This window comes from Narcine bancroftii, chromosome 11, assembly GCF_036971445.1.
Source record: "Narcine bancroftii isolate sNarBan1 chromosome 11, sNarBan1.hap1, whole genome shotgun sequence".
Classification (NCBI taxonomy): domain Eukaryota; kingdom Metazoa; phylum Chordata; class Chondrichthyes; order Torpediniformes; family Narcinidae; genus Narcine; species Narcine bancroftii.
Genome location: NC_091479.1, coordinates 105495708 through 105517517, shown reverse-complemented (window position 1 = coordinate 105517517; position 21810 = coordinate 105495708). Strand labels below are relative to the sequence as shown.

Sequence of the window (21810 nt, the reverse complement as noted above, 5' to 3'; positions counted from 1 at the left end):
GGATTCAGACAAGCCCGCCCCAATCTGTGATTGGTGGAGAGGGTTATCCGCGGCCTTGCCAGAGGTGGGGCAACATGAGGGGCATTGACAAGGCTCCTGGACAAGCGGAGGGATGGAATAAAAGGAGAGGGGGCGGAATCTCATCCAGGGCCGAAGGGCCTGCACTGGGTTCAATCCATGGTGGCCCCAGTCCTGAGGAGACCAAGTTTACCAAACCTTTGGGGCCTTAGCCCTTCTTCAAGGGAAAATCCAACAACAGGGGAGGAATCCAGACCCATGAAAGGTTGGATGTGATAAGGGACGAGGTGGAATTGAAGAGACCATGGGGGATTGGGGGGGGGGGGATTTTAACCAAAACCCGAGAAGTTGATATTAGTCCCATCTGATTGGAGGGGGCCCAGTTGGAAGATGAGGTGTTTCCCTCCAATTTGGGTTAATAAATATGCAAATGATACAAAAATAGGGGGATTTGCGGATAGTGAGGATGGTTTTCATGGACTGCAGAAGGATTTGGACGGCTTAGAAGAGTGGGCAGAAAGATGGCAGATGGAGTTTAATGGAGATAAGTGCGAAGTGCTTCATTTTGGGAAGAAGAATCAAAACAGGACATATGCAGTGAAGGGGAGAACACTGAGGAATGCAGAGGAACAGAGAGATCTTGGAATAATGGTTCATCATTCTTTGAAAGTGGATTCTCATGTAGATAGGGTGGTCTCATTCTACCTGTAAGATATCTAATGATGTGGCCTCCTCCATCACTCTCAGAGGCAGAGAACTCCAGGAATACATTCCCCTCTGGGGGAAGACCTCTCTATAGGCCCTTTTAGAGAGTAATAAAATGTGAAGGTGAAAGCGGAAATTCTCTCCCTTGGAGGTCGCTGAACACCTTCATAAATGCTCCCTGACCAGCTCCAAGGTGCACCGACTCCATTCCCCCCTCGACCTAGTGTCAGCGGCGGAGCATAGTGCCCCACCACACACCGTGATTGCTCGGGGTGGGCTGATGACATCGCAGTGGAATCGTCAGCCTGAGACCCAGGAGGAGGATTTTTAAAACACTGACAGCGTGCAGGATTTCTGCCTGGGCACTAAGACTGGTTGCAGTGCAAATATCCCAATCAACTTTCTTACCTGCTCTGGGGTCACCATTCTCCATTAGAGGGCTCTTTCTGCGCTGGGCATGTGTGCATGATGTCGACTCAGCAGGTGGTGCTACGGCTCAGTCACACCACCTCCATCAGCTCTGGAGGACCCTACGAGGTTCTGCCCTTCATAAATGCGACCCAAGAACAGCCTTTTAGGGCTGCTCCACAAAAAGGTAAGTTTGATTTTTTTTCTCTCTGCGAAATTAGCTGGGCTCGAAAAGGAGGCACCACGTAAAAACACATTATGTATCCCAGTTTTAAATAACTGGTTCCTTATCTTGTAGTTATGTCCCTTGTTCCTGACTCCCTACTCATGAAAACATTTCAAATATGTCCTTTCAAGCCCTCTTAGAATACCTTATTCTTCTAAACTCAGCAAACATAGACCTACTTTTTTGGCGAGGTGCCTAGATTTCTATACCTTGGCAATTGAATGAATCTTTTTTCTTAAATATGTGAGTAGCTGCCTCCACCACTCCCTGATGGAGCAAGGAAATGCAGAAAGAAAGAGTGACAAAAAGAGAAAGGGAGCAATGTTGCATGGGGAATGAGGACAGAAAAGGAGGGAAGGGAGAAAGGGGGTGTGACAGAATCAGAATTTATTGTCATGAACAAGGGCAGGTATTCAAGTTTATGGATCACTGGGGCCATTTTTGGGGTAGATGTGACCTGTATAGAAAGGACAGGTTGCACTTCAATTCCATGGGGACCAGGATCCTGGCGGGGACATTTGCTCAGGCTACTCAGGAGACTTTAAATTAGAATGGTTGGGAGGAGGGAACCAAATGGATGAGAACAGCAAGGACAAGGTTAGATTGCAAACAGAGAAAGCTTGTAGACAGTGTTTGAGGGTAGAAAGGCAGGTGATAGAGAAGGGAGAAGCTCTGTACGAAGATGGAGGGGAGATGATAGAAAAAGAACGTAATAGAATTGTTTGTAGAGATGGGGAAAATAGAGTAAGAAATAGGAAATTTCTGAAATGCATATATTTTAATGCTAGGAGCATTGTAAGGAAGATGGATGAGCTGATGGTATGGATTGACACTTGGCAGTATGACGAGGTAGTGAGGGAGTTGCAGGAGGGATGTGATTGACAGCTCACTATTCCTGGATTTCGTTGCTTTAGGTGTAATAGAATTGGAGGGGCAAGAGGGGGTGGTGTTGGATTGCTTGTCAGGGAAAATATTACAGTGGTGCTTAGGCAGGATAGATTAGAGGGCTTGCAAGGGAGGAATGGGAAAGGGGTAGTTACACTTATAGGGGTGTATTATAGACCATCTAATGGGGAACGAGAACTAGAGGAGCAAATTTGTAGGGAGATAGCAGATATTTATAATAAGCACAGGGTTGTGATTGTGGGAGATTTTAATTTTCCAAATATAGATTGGGAAACCCATACTGTGAAAGGGCTGAATGGATTGGAGTTTGTAAAATGTGTGCAGGATAGTATTTTAAGTCGAGGTACCAACAAGAGAAGGGGCAGTGTTGGATCTACTGTTGGGGAATGAGATAGGTCAGGTGACAGAGGTATGTGCTGGGGAGCACTTCGGGTCCAGTGATCATCATGCCATTAGTTTCAATGTAATCATGGAAAGGGATAGATCAGGGCCTAGGGTTGAGGTTTTTGAGTGGGGAAAAGTTAGATTTGAGGAGATGTGAAAGGATTTATGAGGAATGGATTGGGACAATTTGTTTTATGGAAAGGATGTAGTAGAGAAATGGAGGTCTTTTTAAGGTAATATTTTGAGAATACAAAATCTTTATGTTCCTTTTAGGTTAAAAGGCAGGGTCAAAAGTTTGAGTGTCAAAATAATCTTTTAAAAAAATAAGAAGAGCTAAAAGAAGGTACAAGGTGGCTAGAGCAAGCAGGGTGAAAATAAATCGAAAAGGTTTCTACAAATATGTTAATAGCAAAAGAAAAGTAAGGGATAAAACTGGCCCATTAGAGAATTAAAACGGACAACTGTGTGTGGAGCCCAAAGAGATGGGGGAGATCTTGAACAATTTCTTTTCTTCGGTATTCACAAAGGAGCAGGATATCGAGCTGTGCAGGGAAAAGGAAGGAAAGGGGGTAATTATGGCAACTCTAGTGATTAAGAAAGAGGAAGTACTGGAGCTTTTGAAGCATATTAAGGGGGATAAGTCTCCAGGTCCCGATGAGATTTTCCTCAGGACCTTGAGAGAAGTTAGTGAGGAAATAGCAGAGGCTCTGACAGTGATTTTTCAAATAACATTAGAGATGGGGATAGTGCCGGAGGATTGGCGTGTTGCACATGCGGTTCCGTTGATTAAAAAGGGTTAGAGGAGCAAGCCTGACAATTATCGGCCTGTAAGTTTGATGTCTGTGGTAGGTAAATTAATGGAAGCGTTCTTAGAGATAGTATATATAAGTATATGGAGGGACAGGGTCTGATCAGGGACACTCAACACAGATTTGTGTGTGGAAGGTCATGTTTAACCAATTTTGTTGAATTTTTTGAAGAGGTGACAAGGAATGTTGATGAGGGTAGAGCAGTGGATGTTGTCTATATGGACTTCAGTAAAGCCTTCAATAAGGTTCCACGTGGAAGGTTAGTTAGGAAGGTTCAGTCGTTAGGTAATAATTTTGAGATAAGTCATATGGATTCAACAGTGGCTGGAAGGGAAATGCCATAGAAATGAATAGTGGATAACTGTTCATCAGGATGGAAGTGGATGACAAGTGGTGTGCCTCAGGGTTCTGTATTGGGTCCTTTGCTGTTTATCATTTACATTAATGATCTGGATAATGGGTTGGTCAATTGGATTAGTAAATATGCAGAGGATACTGAAATAGGTGGAATTGTGGAAAATGAAGAAGATTTTCAAAGATTGCAGAGGGATTTGGACTGCTTAGAAGAATGGGCCGAAAGATGGCAGATGGAGTTTAAGACCGAGAAGTGCGAATGCTTCATTTTGGTAGGAATAATCAAAACAGGACATACATAGTAAATGGGAGGGCATTAAGGAATGCAGTGGAGCAGAAAGATCTAGGAATAACGGTGCATCGTTCCCTGAAGGTAGAATCTCATGTGGATAGGGTGGTGAAGATGGCTTTTAGTATGCTGGCCTTTATAAATCAAAGCATAGAATACAGGAATTGGGAAATGATGTTGGGACTGTTCAAGACATTGGTGAGGCCAAATTTAGAATACTATGCGCAGTTCTGGTCACCAAATTATAGGAAGGATATCAACAAGGTAGGGAGAGTGCGGAGAAGATTTACAAAAATGTTACTTGGGTTTCAGAATCTAGATTACAAAGAAAGATTGAGCAAATTAGGTCTTTATTCTTTGGAGCATAGAAGGTTGAGAGGGGATTTGATCGAGGTATTTAAGATTATGAGAGGGATAGATAGAGTTGATGTGGAGAGGCTTTTTCCATTGAGAGTCAGAGAGATTGAAACAAGAGGTCATGAGTGAAGAGTTAAGGGGCAAAAGTTTAGAAGTAACATGAGGGGGAACTTCTCCACTCAGAGAGTGGTGGCTGGGTGGAATGAGCTTCCAGGAGAAGTAGTGGCAGCAGGGTCCATTTAGTCATTTAAGGAAAAATTGGATAGGTGTATGGATGGGAGGGGAATGGAGGGTTATGGCCGGGGTGCAGGTCGGTGGAACTAGAGGAGAGGACTTAGTTCGGCGCAGACTAGAAAGGCCAAGATGGCCTGTTTCCGTGCTGTAATAGTTACATGGTGATATGAAATTGGGTGTTTTGAAGCAGCAATGATAATCCAAACAGACATGTTCTAACAGTAAAAAATTATTATCGTCACCATAGAGTCAAAAAGAAAGGCCGTGTCTGTGGTTCATTGATCATTCAGGAATCTGATGTTAGAGGGCAAGAAGCTCTCCTTGTACCGCTGAGTGCTCATCTTTAAGCTTCTGTTCCTTTTCCCCAATGGTAGCAGAGTGAAAAGGGAATGGCCTGAGTGGTTGAGGTCTTTGAGGATAGAGGCTGCTTTTTTAAGACACCGCCTCCTGTCAATGTCCTCGATGGAGTGAAGTCTGATGCCCATGATGTCGCAGGCCAAGTTAACAACCCTCTGGAGTTTTTTCTTGTCCTGATTATTGGTGCCTCCATACCAGGCAGCGATGCAATCAGCCAGAGTGCTCTCCACAGTCCACCTGTAAAAGTTATTCAGTGATTGTGATAGTACAGACCTATCATCAATGTATATAGTTACAATATCTCGAGTATGTAATGACTGTGCTTACAGCGATTGTCTGAGAGCTTAGCCACACCCACTGTCTGGGCTTTAAAGGGTTGTGTCCCTAGCCAGGTCGGATCATTCCGGACTGGTCGGCCACCTGTGAAGAGCTCCTGTCTTTTGCTAATAAAAGCCTTGGTTTGGATCAACAAGTCTTTGGTTCTTTCGACGAGCTCTACAGTGATATACTGAACTGCCTCGGGCACCTCACAAAATATAGCCGCTGGCGAACCTTCTTCATGATTGCATCAATGTGGAGGCTCCAGGACAGATCCTTGGAGCTGTTGACACCCAGGAATTTGAAGTTCTTGACCCTCTCCATGACTGAGCCCTTGATGAAGACTGGTTCGTGTTCCCCTGACTTCATCCTGAAGTCTACAATTATCCCCTTGGTTTTGCTGACTTTGAGCACAAGGCTGTTGTCGTTACACCATTCAATGAGCTGATCTATCTCCCTCCTGTACACTTTCTCATTGCCGTTTGTGATTCTGTCCAACAATTGTGGTGTAATCCGTAAATTTGTTGATGGCATTGGAATTGAGCCTGGCAACACAGTCATGGGTTTATAACGAGTAGAGCTGAGGGTTAAGCATGCATCCTTGGGGTGTACCTGTGTTGATGATCAGTGAGGAGGAGACATTGTTTCCAATTTAAGGAGGGAGAGGGAGGGAAGAGAGACTGGGAATGGTTCAAAAGAGAGATTGACTGAATTTATTATCAAGATAAAGATCAGAATTCCATTTATTGTTGTTTATGCAAAATACACATAAATCTTTTTCCTTTGTTTGCCCTGTAAAGTTACACACTGAGTCCAGCTCTATTATCAAGGCAAGAAAGTGAAGCAAAGGAGAGTCCCCTCTGAGACATCTTGGATCCCACCACCTCCTTTGATACCTCCTTCTCCTCTGCCCCCTAACAACTTCCATAGCTGCCCGGCCTCATGCCTTGTCCATTGGTGAAGCCAAGCTTGGGGCATCAGGAAACATTCTCAGCCCCTTGTTCTGAACTCCCAATGCAGTCAGGAGACTGTCAACACCTGGGGCTCCTTCAGAAGCCCTGCTTGCTATTGGCACCCTTGAGTGTCCTGGACCTGACACCTGGTTCCCAGAAACCAGTTGCCAACAGCCTACCATCTGGTGTGAGTCCTTCAGCACTGAGCCCCATGCAGGCCTGCAGCTCTGGCACCCTGCACCAGTCCACTCTTTCTCCAGAGCTGAGACCCTTGAGATCTTCATTGTCAAACATGGGTGTGCCTTCTTGGATCTGGACTCCAAAGACCTTCGATGCAAAAAAAAATGCCACCAGGCCTGTTATACAGGCAATTTTAGCCTGCATAAGTCTGTCAGGTGGGACAGATGGGCAGATGAGCCCTGCAAAGGAGTGCTGACAGGCTGTGGCCCTGCTCTTGTCAGGTCCATACAAGCTCATTTCAGCCTGCTGCAGCAACTCCACTGTTTTGATCACTGATCATCTACATCTTGGTCATACACGAGTACAATGTGTGGATCCAAAGAAAGCTGTTCTTTCTTTTTTAAATATTTTCATTGAGTTTAACATGCAAACTTGCATACAAAATTTAAGTAAGGACAAAACAAATCATCTTGTATCCACCTAAGCACAAAAAAAGGGAAAAAATAGAACTACATCGACAATTCCTTGATCAACATAAGAAACAAGAGATTGAATTAACCTATAATAACTATGTTACCTATATACACACACAACAGAACATGTAAGAACAAGTATGCTGTACAGGTGAATTGCCTTATACGTCACTAAGTAAGTTCTGGAGGAGACTACAAACACTTTGTATGTTACATACAAAACAGTAAACCACTGTATTATTCATTAAGCATTAAAATATTCCATAAGGGAGTGCACATTTTATTAAACTTAACTTCATTTTTCGAAACATTACGTTTAATCTTCTTGAGGTTCAAGTATGATAACGTTTGGGTCATCCTCTGAGCATAACTGAAAGGGATAGAGTCCTTCCATGTTAGTAAAATACATCTAGCCATTAAAGTAGCAAAAGCCATCACATGGCAATTGACAGCAATAATCGACTGTTTTCTATCACTACACCAAATAAAGCTGGAATAGAATAGTGAACAGGAAAGTACATTAGAAATTTCTTTCCAATAGTGATGTCATGCTGAGCTGTCCTGCACTGAAACGACTCCTGGAGGCTGATTTCTGCGATCACCTCCTTGGGTGAACACTAGCTTCCCAGATTATCACAAAAGTTTGGCACATAAAATTGCCCCGTAAATGATGAAGGTAGATACAACCTCCTCTGAAAGTCCTCTTTGTCACCTCGCAGCTCATCCTGTTCTTTAGTGCTCACCACCTCCTGCAAGGCCTGGAGAAATGACTACAACAACACCCCAGTCTGAGCATCTGGTCTGTGCAGAAGCATTGAAGTCAGCAGGGATCACACTGATCACCCCGTCATCCACCTTTGCGGAACAGAAGAGGAGTCAACAGGCACACAGCGAGAAGAAACCAATCAACAGGTAACTTGTGACAATTGATCTGCTTCCTGCTTCCAAATTGTACAACTGTGCAAGGAAAAGGAGTTGTTGAGCTACAAATGGCAACACCTGCATTAAAACAGTTTTGTATGTTGATTTAAATAACATGCCTGGAATTTTCTCCTTCTTTCTTTTTCTCCTTCCCTCCCTCCCCCATCTGGGTTATCAAGAGGGATGCAAATTCATTCATGAAATTACCCCAAAATGACACTGTTGTTTCTAGTTCCGAAATGCTGGCGCTGGAGCTGTGACTAAAACTATCTCTTTTTGGAAAAAAAATCCATTGTTCTTCATTATGTGTCTTCCTGGGCTTATGCCTCTTCTGGTGACTGAGTCATCCAGAAATATTCTTTGATTATTTCATCTCAATATTTAACAGAACCGTGAAAAAGAATTTAGTTCTTTTTTGGACTTGCTGCAAAATATCCAGACATTTACATGTTTAGTGGCTCCTAATTGTGACCGGCAATGAGCTGTGGTTTCTCTCAGTAGCAGGGATGGAAGATGAAGCGGTTCAAAGGTGGGATTTTAGAAAGCCATGTCTCTGGAGATTTACCGCTCATTTAATTAATGAATACCACAGACATCACCTCAAAGTTGGAAGTGTGTGAAATTTCTTCCTGAACCCCTTAAGCTTTTCTGTGAAATTTAAGTGCAGTGACCTAACATGACATTCATCATTCACTGTGACATGCGTCAAATTTCCAGGACAGAGAAGAACAGGTTCCATGCTCTCAGCATCGACACTTGATCTGAGCCAGATATTGATGAATATAGTAGTGCGTTAAGGTCATTCTTTTGAATTAAGATTTATTTTCATGATTATATATTTATTAGCAAAACCAAACCACTTGTCACGTGGACTGAACAACAATGAGAGATCATGGGAAAGTTTGAGAAAATCAAACAATATTGAAGAAAATCTTGAAAGTACTATGGGACTGTTATATTCAGTGTGTGATGAACTGTGGGATAGCTGTAGTCTGTGTGTGGTGTACAGTGGGATTGCTGTAGTCAGTGTGAGGTGTACGGTGGGATAGCTGTCGTCTGTGTGGTGCACAGTGGGATAGGTGTCGTCTGTGTGTAGTGTACAGTGGGATAGGTGTAGTCTGTGTAGTGTACAGTGGGATAGGTGTAGTCTGTGTAGTGTACAGTGGGATAGGTGTAGTCTGTGTGTGGTGTACAATGGGGCTGTTATAGTCTGTGTGTTGTACTGTGGGATAGCTGTAGTCAGTGTGTGGTGTACAGTGGGATAGCTGTAGTCTGTGGTGAACAGTGGGATAGCTGTAGTTTGTGTCTAGTGAACTGTGGGATTGCTGTAGTGAACATGTGGTGTACTGTGGGACAGCTGTAGACTGTGGTGTACTGTGGGACTGCTGTAGTCTGTGTGTGGTGTACAGTGGGATAGCTGTAGTCTGTGGTGAACAGTGGGATAGCTGTAGTTTGTGTCTAGTGAACTGTGGGACAGCTGTAGACTGTGGTGTACTGTGGGACTGCTGTAGTCTGTGTGTGAAGTACTGTGCGACAGCTGTAGTCTGTGTGGTGTACCGTGGAACTGCTGTAGTCTGTGTAGTGTACCGTGGGACCTCTGTAGTCTGTGTGGTGTACCGTGGTACTTCAGTAGCCTGTACAACTACAGTAAGATGCCCTTCCCCCTTTTATATTTAGGAAGAATGGGAAATAACTCCCCTCATGGAGGATGGTGGGATTCTGGTTCTCAACTCCTACAAAAGACCATGGGAATCATACCTCACACAAAGAAAGACAGCAGGAGTTTATCAGGGCAGCATCCAAAGCCGAAAGGCCCAATCATCATCCACATCCTTCTTTCTGCCACATCAGGTCAGCCTTCCATTGGGTAAACTACTGCAAAGTTCCTGGATGTGTCCTCTGCCCTGTACCAACCAACTAGTGGCTGTACTTACATACATGTTCAACCTCTCTCTCCAAACACACCTGCTTCAAGAAGGCCTCTGTACTCAGTACTGAAGAAGAATGGGGTAATGGGCCTAAATGATGACACTGGACAACAATCTTTTCAAAATGTTTGCTTCCTGAAGAAAAATTAGATATTATGATAGACAACTTCAACTTCGAGCCGAACTGTATCATGCAGGAAGTTGGAAAAATATTCAATTAACATAATTAAACATTGCCTTTAGTTCAACTGATCTAAAAATGTCCTGCTGCTGATTTTCGCTTGTACTCAGCATCAGATGCCTCTCATGTCAGTGTCCAACAAGAGTCGGCCAGTGTTGATGGATTCCAGCTGCCCTGATACCCCTTTTCCGTGGTCACCGTGCTCAACACTGACCACACAAAGATCAGCACCGAAGAAGTCAAACTGCAAATGCAATGTCATGCTGCACTTCATGGCTTTGCAGCTTGAAGTAGACTTAAATGATGACAGGAAATCACAAAAATAGGTTATATCTAAAAAAAACCATATGTGATAGGAAAAGTTTAAGATGATTTTCGAGATCAGCAGGCCAAAACCCATAAAATACTCCCAAAAGTGTTCAGGAAGCAAATTCTTCACTGTGCTGAGCTATCGGCTGGTGGCTCTGACATCCACCATCAAAGAGTGCACTGAAAGGCTGGTTATTTCAACTTACCAGCCACTTTTAATCCACTCCAGTTCACATACTGCCAAAACAGGAGCCATCCTCCTGGCCCTATACTCAGCCCTGGACCACCTGGCAACAAGAAACCTACATCACACTACTAATTATTGACTACAGCTCTGTTTTTAACACAATTGTGCCAATTAAACTAACCCCCAAACTACGTCACCTTGGCTCTAGCATTTCTCTCTGTAATTGGATCCATGATTTTCTATGCTACAGCACCTCCTCCACAAACACTCCAAGGCTGTGTACTCAGTATTACATGCTCCGATTTTCAGTTCATTTTTATTTGAGTGGGATTGTCACTTTAAGAGAACAAATCAGGCTGTAAAACCCTGGAGATGGACTGTGGGTTGACAGACTGAAGACAGCGTGTACCCAAATTTGATACTTCTAGAAGAGAGGAAGTGCCTGGAGGCACAGGTGTGGAGACCATGTGACCAAGGTGTTAAAGCAACAGTACACTGTTTGCTCATGAGCCATTTTTAAGGAGACAGTACAGGAGCAAGGAGCTCTTGGAAGTGATACTGTGCTGAAGTGGCCTTGTGTGACAATAGACAACTTGTCTGATTTCTCAGTGTTATAGGGGAATGAGTCTGTCACACCCTGACCAAAAGGGAAGGTCACCTTGAATGGCTGACCCTCAGAAGGGTTTCTGGAAACTTAATGAGAATCACTCGCTTCGTGTTGCCTGCGCAAAGAGAAGGAGAGTTTGGGTTGCCACTCATCTGAAAAGGACATTTCTCTGGAAGCATCTCGACAAGGATTTCGAGAGTTCATAAACCGTCTGTCACCCTGATCTCGCCCACCTACTTTGTGAACTTCTTTCCATCAATTTAAGAGTCTCTGTGTCAACAATAGATTTCTGAGACTAGACTTTGAACTGTCTTTCATGAATTGGACCTGAACTGTAATGGTTTGGGATATCCCCCCCCCCCCCTGCCCAACACACACACACACACACACACACACACACACACACACACACACACACACACACACACACACACACACACACACATATTGTGTATAGTTGGGGTTAAGTTTAGATAAGTTAGATAAGGTGTTACATTATTAGTGCTTAATAATAAAAATATTATTTTAAATATAATACTTTCTGGGATAATTTCTATGCTGATGACTGAGTATGGAAATTAACCCCAAACTAGTAAAATGATGTTGTTTTTAATCCATCCTAACTGATCTTTCTCTGTATTGTATTGTATCTTATTTGTTGTACGAAGTATGAGCTGTCTAGGGACTGCTCACAAAACAACCTCCAGAACTGCACTTTTGATGCATGTGACGATGAACTTGAGCTTTGAATTTGAAATGACCTGGAATGAATTACTTGGGAGGGTGGTGCAGGTGTATACTCTCACAGCATCTAGATCATAGAACAGTATAGGACAGGAACAGGCCCCTTTCCCCACAATCTCCAAACCAACCACGATACCAAATTAAACCAATCCCATCTGCTCACACATGATCCATATTCCTCCATTCCCAGCCTCTTCACACGTCAGTCTAAATGTCTTTAAAATATTGCTATTGTTCTGCTTCTACTATTTCCTGTAATAGAGCATTCCAGGCACCCACACCTCTTTGTGTAAATAAAAAAACGCTTCATCTCCCTCTTGCCTTAAATTTGTATTGCCTTGAGTTTGACATTTCCATCCTAGGATAAAGACTCTGCTGTCTACCCCATGTCGGCCTTTCTTAATTTTATCTAGTTTCTTCAGGCCGCCCTGTAGCTCCGATGCTCCGAGACTAGCCTTCTGTCAACTCAGGATATTGATTCCAGATTATCCTTATCATTTTCCAAGAGTGTCTCAGGAATTGTATTTCTATGGCATGAACGTTGACCCCTGGCTCACTGTTGCCTCTGTGGTAAGGAGTTGTGGGTTTGAGGTCCTATTTGGGAGGCTGGACACATGATCAAGTGAATGCTGCCTGTTGAAGGTGAAATTTTAAAATGAGGATTTTAAGAGACTTCTTCCTTTGGCTCGTGTTCGAGCTTCAGTCACAGTGTTTAAGAAAGAACAGGGGAGTTATTCCCAGTATTTTGTATCTCTGTGATAAGGATCATGGATCTCCAAATGTTTCTTCTTTCCTTTGGGATATTGCACATGGAATTCCAAGCATTCAAGGGTTCTTTTGCATTGAGGTCATGTTTAAGTATGTAACTCAGTGTATCTTACTGCAGCAGGAAAGGAATCACTGGTGCGTCTGCACAGACTGATTGGCTCATCTTTTTAGCAGTGATTTATTTACAGACCATCCTCACCATGTCCACAAGAGGGACGATGCAACATGCTGTGAAATGCATGGAAACCATATCCGCCTGACTGTGCTCCCACCGCTGGGTCCTGCTGAGGGCAATTTCAGAGCCCAGAGAAGGGGTAATACCTTGGTGTTGCAGTGATTAAAATATAGGGCCAGGGATAACAACACAGAGAACTGGGTTCACATTCTACCATAGCAGAAATAACTTCAAAAAATAACAAATTGTTATTAAAATATAAAGCCACTAACCCCCTCAAGGGAGGAAATTTGTTATCCCTTATGCTCTCTGGATTGTCCATGATGTAAGACCTGACTAGAGTCTCGGAGTTATACAGCACAGAACAGGTCCTTTGGCCCAACTTTTCTGTGCTGACCAAGTTGGCATTCTGGTCTGGTTCCACTTGCCTGCATTTGGTCCACACCCTTCTTAACCTTTCCTGACTATATATCTGTCCAAATGTCTTTTGAACATCAGAATTTTCTAATTTCAGGTAATGAGTCTCCTCTCTCTTTTTCTGTACCCCTTTGGCTCTTCCTTTTTCCCCATTCATTTTTGTCCCATTTCCCATTCATGTGGCCCCCTCTTCATTTTCATGCCCCCTCCTCTTTGGTTCCATCCACCTCCAACTCCATTTCCCATTGTATTCCACTCTCTCTTGCCTCCCCCACCTCCCCCCAACCCCAGCTTTAGTTTAATCTGATCTCTCTTTACACCTTTTCTACTAATCAGATTCAAGCACAGGCAGCCTTTGTCTCTAATCACCCTCTTCCTCCTGTGGATACATCTTCCTCTTCCTAACCTTTTCGCTTTTCCTTAATTTCTCCGTCTCTCTCTTGTCTGGCATCTGCCATTCCTCTGCTTCTGTCCATCATGTTTCTCCTCCACCTGGTTCACTAATCCCACATGGGGCCCCTGTTGCATCCCTTCCACTCTCTCCTCTATACATTGGTTTGATTACTACATTTCCTCATTCTCAAAAGATAAGCCAGAAAGCTGAGTACAGGGTTAATGGTCGGTTACTTAAGGGTGTGAATGAACACAGGGACTTTGGGATCCAAATCCATACATCCCTCAAGGTCGCCATGCAGGTTGATAGGATAATTAAGAATGGCTATGGGATGCTGGGCTTCATTAATAGGGTGATTGGGTTCAAGAGTCAAGAGGTCATGTTGCAGCTCTACAAATCTCTAGTGAGACCACATTTGGAATATTGTGTTCAGTTATAGAATATATAGAAAGAATGGAGAGGTTGCAGAGGAGATTTACCAGGATGTTGCCTGGATTGGAAAATATGAGGCAAGGTTGGCTGACCTGGGTCTTTTCTCTTTAGAGCGTGGAAGGATGAGAGGAGACTTAATAGAGATCTACAAAATTATGAGAGGCTTAGATAGGGTAGACAATCAGCACCAGTTTCCCAGGGCAGGAATAGCAAATGCCAGAGGACACATGTACAAGGTGAAGGGAGAAACGTTTAGGGGAGACATTGGGGTAATTTCTCTTTCACAGAGAGTTGTGGGTGCCTGGAATACCTTGCCAGGGATGGTGGTGGAGGCTGAAACATTAGGGGCATTTAAGAGACTCTCGCACAGCACATGAATGGAAGAAGAATAGAGGGTTTTGGGGTTGGGAGGGTTTAGTACATTTTTTAAGGAATATATGGGCCAGCACAACATTGAGGGCCAAAGGGCCTGTACTGTGCTGTAATGTTCTATGTTCGAGAAAGGGTTTCAGCTCAAAATGATGAACATTCATTCTCTCCTTTTGATGGTGCTCGACCCATTGAGTTCCTACCTCATAGGGTGTTTAGCTCCAGATTGCAACCTCTGCAGTTTCTGGTGTGTCTCTGTTGGCATGAGAGTAGGCCATGAGCTTCTAGACTCTTACCTGAGAGGAAACATTCCTTGCAGCATTAACCCTATTCCCCAGCCTCCTGCAGGAATCTGACAGGTTTCAATAACACCTTCTCTCAAGCTTCCAAACTCCAATGAATTGAATCCGAACCTGTTCAAGCTTCCTTTCACGAACATCCCTCTACTCAGGAGGATCCAAGTGGACTTTCTCTGAACTGCCTCCAGTGAAATACTGCTGTTATTGTTACATCAGAAATGCACGTTGTTGACCTTAGGTTTTGAACCATTCTGTACATTCTATGTGAAGTTCAAGTTTATTTATCATCCAATCGTACAAGTATAACCCCGTGAAATAGCAGTCTCCAGTCCTTGGTGCAACACACTGCAAATACACATACAGACAAATGATGCACATGCCCAGTATACATATACAAATATTAAATAAATATTATTGTTAAATAAATGATCGAGCTCGGAGGGTTTGTATTAACAGTTCATCAATCATCCAGCAGTCACACAGTCCGTGGGAAGAAGCTGTTTCTCAGCTCTGATACTTCTGTTCACTGTTGTTGAATTTGTGTCCAGAATGCAACACCTTCCTACCTTTAGACAGTATATTACAGGTAAAAACACAATGCTGAATGAACTCAGCTGTTCAAACAATATACTTTATATAACAAAGTGAAAGATACATAACCATTATTAACTCCCTTATCCACCTACTACCTCCTGCCTTTGGGACTGTGCTCCTCCCCTACACCCCTCCCTCCCCATCATTTTATTCAGGCACCTGACAACATTTTGTCTATATCTTGTTGAAGGGCTCAAGCTTGAAGCATTGGTTATGTATCTTTATCTTCGAATCCATACTGCTGAAGACCCAACTGCGCTGGGTGGGTCACGTCTCCAGAATGGAGGACCATCAGACCATCCCAAGATCGTGTTCTATGGCGAGCTCTCCACTGGCCACCGAGACAGAGGTGCACCAAAGAAGAGGTACAAGGACTGCCTAAAGAAATCTCTTGGTGCCTGCCACATTGACCACTGCCAGTGGGCTGATCTTGGCGCCTCACAGTTCGGCGGGCAGCAACCTCCTTTGAAGAAGACCGCAGAGCCCACCTCACTGACAAAAGACAAAGGAGGAAAAACCCAACACCCAACCCCAACCAACCAATTTTCCCTTGCAGCCGTGCCTGCCTGTCCCGCATCGGACTTGTCAGCCACAAACGAGCCTGCAGCTGACGTGGACATACCCCTCTATAAATCTTCATCCGCGAAGCCAAGCCAAAGAGAGAAAGAGAGAGAGAGAAGATATATAAATGCACGGTTTGAGCTGCTGAGTTTCCCCACCATCGTGTTTTTACCTCAACAGCGATGTCCTGCAGACTTTTGTGTTTTATTATTTTTAAATATATATTCCTAGTATTTTTTAGTGGGCAACGTCGGTGTTGACTACACATGGCTAAGGTGATGTTGATTAAATGAACGTACTAATGTTAATCGAAATTGGCTCTCACACAATCCAGTGAATACACTTGGTGAGAGGATTTATTGAACCATTCCCCACAGGGATAAATGAGCAGTCACATCCTCCCCAACTCCACTTCCCCTCCAGCACTTAACACAGGATCACAAATGAAGGTTAATGTTTCCTCAGGCACCAAGTGCTGTGTCCAAGCCCAGCAGAGGAAAGTCAGAGAGATGGGAATGAGACTAAAATGCTTTGTAACGGTTGGAGAAATTATCCTTTAGAGGAAGGAACTTGTGCTCACTCAGCACCTTTTACATTTATCAACGTCCCGAGTGAGCTGGCCACCTCTGACAAGTCGTCACTTCAACAAAGCAGGGAGTCCTCCATCAACGCCAGCTCCAATTGGTTTCAGTGGGGCACAGTGGCACTATACAAGTCAAGCCAAGTTATTTGTCATCTGTCTGCACAAGATCAACCCAACGAAACGCTGTTCTCCGGTCCTCAGTGCAAAACATGCAGACACACAACCAGACATAACCCACATACAGACAAATAGTACATATGCAAGACAAGTATTCATCGATACAACTAAATTTTTAAAAATGGTTTCATGAACACAAGAGGCTTGGATGGTTTGTGTGAGCAGTTCCTTTGGTCGTTTCATCTGACGTGATCTCATGCAGCATCTCATCTGATAGCTGCCACCCTCTCAGCCCCAGGACCATCCTCAGAATACCCAGCTGTTCCCTGCCATGAGCTTTCTCATCCTCTCCCTATCACACACATTTCTCCAACTGGCCTTTTGTGAAGTAAGTGATCTTCAGGGATTATGACAAAGGATAAATTAACTCCAGTGTGCTGCTGCTCCATTCACACAGAGCTGTGAGCTGTGGATTTAATCCACATAGTTCTTGCTTACCTTTGCCGACATCCTCCCTCCCTGAGGTACTCCGCACCCTTAAGAGAGTATGAATGCAGGGAGTCACGTGATGGAGTCGTGGCTGGTCAAGTGGAAACAGCTCTCTCCAGAGAAAAGAAACAGAAAGTTTGAAAAAGCAGAGCTCAATAAACATAAAATACAGGAAGAGAAAGATAAAGTTATAGAGAAGAGACAGAAGATGGCGCCCAAAAGAGAAATAGTAAGAATAACAGAGAAAAGGGAAGAAGGAAAATCACTGGAGAAGAAAGAAGAAGGCCTTATCTGCACATCGGAGCAGAGAGCCACCGTGGAGAGGAGCGTCCGATCTCCAATGTCAGTGAGTTCTCAGAGGAGTGGTGTCCTCCCGACCGGCGGACCCCAAAAATAGTTCTCAGAGCCAAGAAGAGGTCAGCAACTGCACATGTGCAAAGAGTGGCGCATGAGCCGTGCACAAGTAAAAGAAAAGGTAAATGCCGACGGGAAGGGGGCTCAGCTGAGGAGAGGCCAGTTGAGAGACGCCCAGTATCGGGGCATTCGACTGGGGAAAGTAAACAAGAAAAAAGAAAAGAAGAGTGGTGAGAAAGAGAATTAAAGGCTGGAAGAGGGTGAGTGGCAACGGGGCGACCAACGGGGACGACCTGCGGCAGGAGGCCCAACAACAGGAGACACAGCAGCTGGAAGCCCAGCAAGGATACAGAAGCAGCTCACCAGAGAAGGATGAAGATACAAAGATACAGAGAAGAGAAGAAGACACAGACATAGATACAGACACAGAAGAAGAGGATGAAGACCAAGAATTTCAAAGGAAAGAAGAAGGTAAAATAGAAAGACAAAGCCTTTTTCGAAGAACAAATGAGGTCATTAAAAGAATGGCCATCTTTTCAATCAAAAGAAAAATGAAAAGAGCTGAAGACAGAATGAAAAGCTTAGAGTTGGTCAGGACTGAAATTGGAAATTGGAAAAAGAGGAGAAAATGTGGAGGAACGAGAAGCTGCCTGCAGAAATGGAGATAAATGATTTAAGAGGGAAGTTGGAAGAGAGCGGAAAAAAAAATTAAAGAGACAAGATTTATTGTCACAAAAAATTGACATATTGGAAAACTACAGTAGTCAAAACAACATAAAAATAGTGGGCCTGAAAGAAGGCAAAGAAGGGTCAGATATGAAGGAATTTATAAAAGGATGGATCCCGAAGGTGCTGGGAACGACAGATTTACATGAAGAAATAGAAATCGAAAGGGCACATAGAATGCTAGTACTGAAACCACCTCCACATCAAAAACCGAGATCCATATTGGTAAAATTTCTCAGATACACGACAAGAGAAAACATACTGGAGCAGGCAAGAAAGAAGGTTAGAGAAGACAATAAGCCATTGGAATATAAGGGACAAAAAATATTTTTTTACCCAGACATAAGCTTTGAACTTTTAAAGAAGAGGAAGGAAATCAACATGGCGAAAACAATCTTATAGAAGAAAGGGTATAACTTTATATTAAGACATCCAGCAATACTCAAACTATTTATTCCTGGGGAACAGAATAGACTGTTCTCAGACTCAAAGAAAGCCCAAGAATTTGCTGAACATTTGCAGGACAGGAGAAGAGGAAGAGGAGTGACAAGAAGGAAGACCGGCAAGAAAATATACAAAAATATGTAAAAATATAAAGTAAAGATCATGTATATATAAAGATTTAAAGATGGATAAGAGAAAGGGAAGAAGGAAAAGAGAGAGAGAGAGCTTTGTTATAAGTATAGGAAAATAGTGTTCTCTGGGAGGGGGGGGAGAATAAGGGTCACTGCAAAATCGGTTGACGCTTGCGAGTAAGTTTGCAAACCAAATGGAAAGGGGAGTTGTGGTTGCTGTCAAGGGACAGGAGGCAATTCAAGGAGGGGAGGTTCATTTGGGGTTAAAGGGTTATTGCTTGTGGGGATTGTTGGGGTATTTCATGTCTTAAGTGCGTTGTCACATATTGAGATTAAAAAGGAAAACTTAAAAAAACAGTAATGGAAAAAAGGGATGGAGGTGGTGAAGAGGCGGAAAAGAGTGAAAATAAAGATATAAGATGGCCACGTTGGACTATATGACTATAAACATTAATGGGATATATAACCAAGTTTAAGTGTATCCCATTGGGAAAAAAAATCACATACAATTTAAAAGACAAAGTTACAATGTTTGACAAAACCTGGGAACCATATATGGAACATAACAGAAAGAGCAGGCCTTGGACCACCACCACCTGAAATGATAAGAAGATGAACACGATCAGATTTAATCTGAATAAGTAGATGATACGTCTTTTTTGTCTGTATTCCTTTTGTAAAAGATATTGTTTTATTGTATTTTATATGTTCAATATTTACTGTTTTTGGAGGGGGTGGGAAGGGGGAAGGGAGGGATGGGGGAAAAAAGAGAAAATGTCACTGTGAATATTTAAAGAGATGCATCTGTAAATATATTAGTTGATATGGTTCATAGTGCGATAAATAAAGAATTACAAAATAAAAAGAGAGTATGGATGCCTGCCCTCCCACCTCCCTCCAGCAACTCACTGACAAACTGGTATTTTTCTGACAGGACAAAAGATGGCCATTCAGCCTGTTGAATCCAAGCCAGTCACCTGAAGTGTACTCCCATCAGTCCCTTTCCCTCTCCTCTCTCGCCTGTCAATTCCACTTGATTCTTTGTCACTCACCTTCTCTCTTCCAAACCCCCACTCACCCCGAGTAGTTCCCCTTCCTCCATCCTGTTGATTGGATGCCCACAGCACAGAGGAGAGACTATCTGACCTTCCAAGCCTTGCCGGCTCTGCAGACTAAGACTAGCATTTCCATTTCATCTTATTATATCTCTGCAGCTCTCACAAGCCCCTGGTCCATTTTGCTCCTCACCACACACTCAGGGACTGTTTCTAGCAGCCAACTAACCCACCAACCTACACGTCTTTGGGACCTGGGAGCTACCTGAAGTCTCCAGGGAAACCCACACAGCCACGGGGAGAATGTGTAACTCAACATAGTCTGCACCCAACAGGGAGATTGGACCCATGGCTCTGGAGCTGTGGGGCAACAGTTCTTCCTGCTGCACATATTGTCACTGACAACTCTTTCAACATATTTTGCAGCTGGATAAACAAAACCAGTTCAAGACAGCTTTCGTGGATTCTGGCTCCTTTGCATGAAAAGGCAGGTAACTTTCAGTATTTATTCAAAAATTGTTCTTGATATGCAAACTTGGCCACTGTTGACTACTGCTCATTGTGCAGGAATAGCTGGTCATTGGCTCCCTCTGGTGGACAAAATCCAGTGTTAATTGTTAGGTATTGTCATCAAACTCTGCCTGCCCTGAATCAGGGATGCAGGATCACACCTTTCACCAGGAACAGCTTGGTTCATAATGTTCCCTTCATCGGGAATCAGGATCCTCATTGTTTATGATTCTAAAGTTTTGAAGCTGAGTTCAGGGTGTTCACGTTGCAAGTTCCATCTGAGATCACAGCTTCAGAACAGCCTCAAATGTTTGCAAATGGAACCCATGGATACACAGCCACAGGGAGAGCATTCAAACTCCACACAGACAGCAGCTGAGGTCAGCATTGAAGCTCAGTCACTACTAGTCACAACACTGTGCTGCCTGTAATTAAAGCTTACAATATAACGTCATGAGATTAATTTCTGATCTAGAAGGTAGTGGTGCATTCGATCTACAGTAAGTTAATAGTTTGGATTTGGAATCGGCTGACCCATAGAAGATGGGGAGGGAGGGGGGGGGGGGTCGTAGTAGAAATTTGTTATTTTGGGGTCCCATGACCAGTGGTGTTCTGCAGGGTTGGCTTTGGGTGTGATACAGTATATATAAATAACTTGGACGAAAACGTAGGTGGGTGGGTTAGTAAGTTTGCAGATGAGGCAAGGATTTGGTGGAGTTTTAAAAATTTAAAATGTAAAATTTTAATTTAATTTAAAAAAAAATTTAGACATACAGCATGGTAACATGCCCTTTTCGCCCATGAGCCTGTGCAGCCCAATCACACCTAATTGACCTACGACCCCCGTAAGTTTTGAAGGGTGGGAGGAAACCAGAGCCCCTGGGGAAAACCCACACAAAGACGGGGAGAACATACAAACTCCTTACAGGCAGCGCAGGATTCAAACCCCGGTCCCAATTGCTGACGCTGTAAGGCGTTGTGCTAACTGCAACGCAAACCGTGTCGCCCATGAATTATGGACAGTGTAGACCAGTGGTTCCCAATCAGCAGACCATGCCCACTGGTGGCTATCAGCATGTTCCTATGTGGGTCTTTAAAAATGTTAAGTAAAATAATTTAAATTAGATTAAGATATGTTTCTTCCAGAGCTGCCTTTGACTTGAAAATATTGCTCATTCATTACCACTAGTGGGCCATGGCATATTAGACTGGAAGCCAAGTGGGCCTTAGACTGGAAAAGGTTGAGAACCACTGGAGGGTTGTCAAATATTACAACAGAATATAGATCAATTACAGAGCTGGGCAGAGAAATGGTAGATGGAGTGAAACATGGAAGTCTGCAGATGCTGTGATTGTAGTAAAAACCCCAAAATGCCAGAGGAACTCAGCCAGTCTCGCAGCATCCATAGAAGGTACCTTGAAGAAGGGCTCAGGCCGAAATGTTGGTTACATATGATGGACACTGTGAGACCTGCTGAGTTCCTCCAGCATTTCTGGGTTTTTAAATCATAGATGGAGTTTAATTCGGACAAGTGTGAGGTGTT

The 21810-nt window shown here is 43.5% G+C and overlaps 1 long non-coding RNA gene across 1 annotated transcript; it reads left to right on the top strand.

Annotated features, from left to right (window-relative positions):
* Window positions 1–409: 409 nt before the first annotated feature.
* LOC138745693 (uncharacterized) lies at window positions 410–20243 on the top strand. Its single transcript, XR_011346415.1, has 3 exons — window positions 410–1318; window positions 7691–7883; window positions 20183–20243. It is a non-coding gene; the product is annotated as an uncharacterized lncRNA (long non-coding RNA).
* Window positions 20244–21810: the final 1567 nt, after the last annotated feature.